We start from the raw sequence: 4,145 nt of genomic DNA, 5'->3' as shown, positions 1-4,145 counted from the left end.
GCCCTCGGGTTGTGTCCTCTGCTTCCTCCTCCCTGCCTCCTAGTTTCTCAGTCCTAGTAGGGGTTCTCCGGTACCCATCGTCCATCTGCCCCCGTCATCCCTCCTAGGACCTCACCAGCATCTCCCTAAGCCTAGGAAATTCAGGTCTCCTTAGGAACCTGGTTCCTGGCTGGGGCTTCTTAGTGAGGGGGTTTTTACTGACAGACATCAGAGTGCTCCTTGGGAGTGTAGTCTGTTGGAGGTGGGGCTGTAGCAGGAAAGATGGCAGAGGAACAAGGTTTGGTTCCCAGCACCCACGTCTCGAAAAAGAGCTTTTGACAGAGCTCCAGGAATGCTCATGGTCAGAACTGGCCGTGCTCATAAGGAGATTTCGTGAGTGCAAAGAGCTGATTGCCAAGCAGGTCCCAGAAGCCTGGGCCAGATGCAGAGACCCTGGAGTCTTTTGTTTTGCTTGGTTTTTTTTTTTTTGAGACAGGGTTTCTCTGTGTAGCCCTGGCTGTCCTGGAACTCACTCTGTAGACCAGGCTGGCTTCGAACTCAGAAATCCTCCTGCCTCTGTCTCCTAAGTGCTGGGATTATAGGCGTGCGCTACCACCACATGGCAAGACCCTGGAGTCTTACTGCTCACTTACTGGCCTGCTCCACAAAGCTTGCTCAGCTGTTCTTAGAGAACCCAGGACTACTATGGGCTGGGCCATTACCTAACAATCACTAATTAGGGAAATTGCTTGCAGGCGGCATGATCCTATGAAGGCATTTTCTTAATTGAGGCTCCCGCCCCTTCCGATGATTTTAGCTTATGTCAAGCTGACATAAAACTATATAGTATAACCTTACATCAACCAAGATCCACTGGGACTTGGCCAGCTAAAAGATGTAGCCACTGTTGTTCCCAACAACGATGGTTTGGAGCTTACTGGTTGCCCTCGCCTTCCCGGACCATCCAGCCACAGACCACAGAGGAAGCCCAAGGACACCTGGGCAGTTCAGCCGACAGTGCCCAATGACATCTGGATACGCTACATCTTTTTGACGTTGCTGGGGCCCAGTACTGACTTGGACTAATTTGAACCAGTTCCAGCAGGGAGGAGTCAAGAAATGTTAGGTTTGAGCAACTTGTCCCACCAGACCCTGACACTGAGTTGTGGATGGGGGCATGCAGTAGTAGTTCCTGAGAGTGTTAAGAGGCCTCCAGATACTGCCAGTGACATTGAGGAGTCATTGGGCCTGGCTCAGCCTAAAGGCCATACCTGAACTCTTGGAGGAGAAAGGGGGCAAATGACAGAGAGATGTAGGAGAATCTGTCTGGGTTTGTCCATCTAGGCCTCTCCCTGCCCAGGCCAGATCATCTGGGTCCTCATCCCAGGACACCCTCTAAGGAATCCTGTCTCTGGAAGGGACTGGTCCCAGAGCTGAGATGGGGGAGGAGGGTGCCTCCAAACCCAGGTCCTGCAGAGGGTGATGAGCATGTATGAACCCCATTGCACAGTGTGTGTCCTTTGTCTCCACTTGGCCTTTGACCATAGCAATGACCATTAAGGAAAACAGGCCCTGCCACACTACCCCTCACTGGACAGATGTCAAGAGCTTGTGTTCCCCAGCAGACCCTCCGAAGTCTCCCAGATGGACTCAGACCAACCGCATAGTATGCCTTGTGTTGCTCTTGGCCACGCCCTGTCCAGGGCCTGCTGCTTCTGCCGCCCCTCCAGCTTGGTCCTACAAAAATGAGCATGTGAGACAGCGGCTCTTACCCCTTGGTGGGAGAATGCTTACCTAGCATGCACAAGGCCCCGGATTCAGTCTCCACACCTGCTTAAAACCAGGAATGGTGGCACTTGCCTGTAATTCCAGCATTTAAGATCAGAAAATTAAAGTTAACCATGGTCACCTAGCAAGTTGGAAGTTTGATGCCAACCTGAGCTACATGAAAATCTGGTTTTTTGGGGTTTTTGGTTTTGGTTTTGGTTTTTGGTTTTGAGGAAAAAGAAAAAAGAAAACCTCACACCACACCTGAGCTGGCTCCAGTACCTAGACACTGACTTCAGGAAGGTCACAAAATACTTGGTGTGAGCTGCAGTTCAAGGACTGACTTGTCAGGCAGGCTATCCTGAGCCACATCTGCCTCTGAAGCCAAGTTTCTTCAGCTGCTGGATGGCTTCTGGCAAGCCTCAGGGGAAGATGGAACTCTAACCAAAGCCCCTGGTCTCTGATCCTATGAGCCATCACCGGCTCAATTCAGGAACTGATCTGAACCGCATCATAGATGCGGTCAAGCAAGGCTCTGAGGCAAGGAGAAGGGATGCAGTGCATCTGAGCCATGCCAGTCTTAGGATGAGTCACCAATGGGTTGTCACTCATTCACACACACACACACACAAAGGTCTGTGGAGCGAAGAGCCTGGGGATGACTGGACTCCTGGGGCTGGGTTTGGGACCCAGTCGGTACTGTGACTAAAAGCCTCTCTTTCCATGTTTGGATCTCAGATTCCTATCAGACAGGAGCAAATCTTAACCAACCCAGTCTCAGACGTTGGAGCCCCTGCAGTGGTGCTCCCCCCTCCACTTCCTGTTTACAGCAGGCTTTAGTTCATCCTTTTACCCCAAAGCCATTACCGTCACCATGGCAACCAGTTTCTCTCTCTCTCTCTCTCTCTCTCTCTCTCTCTCCCTCTCTCTCTCTCTCTCTCTCTCTCTCTCCCCTCCCCTGCCACTGCCACTGCCCTGTGTGTGTGTGTTCCAACAGGTTGGCAAAACATGACACAAGAGTATACTATGGGTGCATCAACTCCAGACTCTGGGAGAGGAGTTGGCTATCCCACTCCAACCCCTATCCCCTATAGCAGGACAGTGTGGGGCATAGAGTCCAGGACCTTCCCTTGCTCATCTGATATCCTGGTCCTGACAGTGGGTTTGACTTTTATCACTTTTGCCTGGCCGGACTGTGCCAAGCCAGAGGTTGACTGAGAACGGAGCATTCTGCAGGACAATATTCTGTTCTGGTGCCTGTCTTCAGTGATGGATGGAGGGACTGACAGAGATGTGAATTGGGATACAGACAGGTGACCTCACCTGTATGTCCCCTGGAATGAAGGACTATGGCCTGACTGTTGTCCCTCAGATGTTTCCTCTCCAAATCCCAGTAATGAGGAACAAAGGCCCCCCGCCCAGCACTCTGGAAAGTCTGTCGCCTCAGCAGAGATGTCATTTGCTACAGTCTGAAGTGGAGAATTTTCAGGCCTGCTTTCCTGACCCTCACACTGGTTGGAGTCCTTCCCATAAGAATGAGACCTTTAAACCGGTCAGTAGTGGGAAACTCTTGAGTTCAAGGCCAGCCTGGTCTACAGAGTGAATTTCAGGACAGCCAGGGCTACACAGAGAAACGAAAAATCAAACCAAACCAAACAAACAAAAGAATGAGACTTTTGGTATAAACTCCAAAGTGGAACTACTTAGAAGCAACATGGCCACCAGTGGTTTCCCACCGAAGTTTGTGTCAGTCTTCAGGGGCCTACTGAGCCCTGGAACAGCCAAGAACAACTCCCAGTGGGTGCTGAGAACCCACACAAAGAACCCTGTCAGGTATTTCCTCTGCCCCAGCTTCAGAGCTCGCACTTTTAGGAACTGGACAGGCAACTCATTTAACAAGTCTCCAGGTGACCTCAAGTGGTGGAGGGGGCCTTAGGAGAAGTGGGCTGGGAACAGCAGGATGTGGCTTAATGTGTGTCTTCTGCACACATTCACAGATAGCAGTGACATCACGAGATGTCCCAGGTTAATACCAGAGCTGACTTCCCTGGAAGAGAGCAGCTCCGGGTAGTACTGAGCAGCAGAGCTTTTGTGAGAGGGTTGACTTTGGATATGGCTGTACAGCACTTCAAGAAACACCAGGCACTTCGTGTTTCCTTTGGGCGACTGTTTCTTTTGGGCGACTGTAGCTTCCCTGCGGCCCTGGGAAGGAGACCCCGTGACAGCCTCCTCCCTCGGGGCAGGAGAAGGGGGGTGGGGGGACAGCTAACACAACCTGTCCCTGCACCCACCTGTAGGTTACTGAGCCCTGTGCCCAGAGCAGGGTCTCTCTGGCCACTACCGTGCTGGTAGAGACCCCCTGCCGACCCCAAACGCGCAGGGTAGGGGTGGGCAGGGCT

This window comes from Mus musculus, chromosome 17 (genome assembly GCF_000001635.26).
Source record: "Mus musculus strain C57BL/6J chromosome 17, GRCm38.p6 C57BL/6J".
NCBI lineage: Eukaryota > Metazoa > Chordata > Mammalia > Rodentia > Muridae > Mus > Mus musculus.
The sequence above is the reverse complement of the archived record's forward strand: the minus strand, read 5'-3'. Positions refer to the sequence as shown.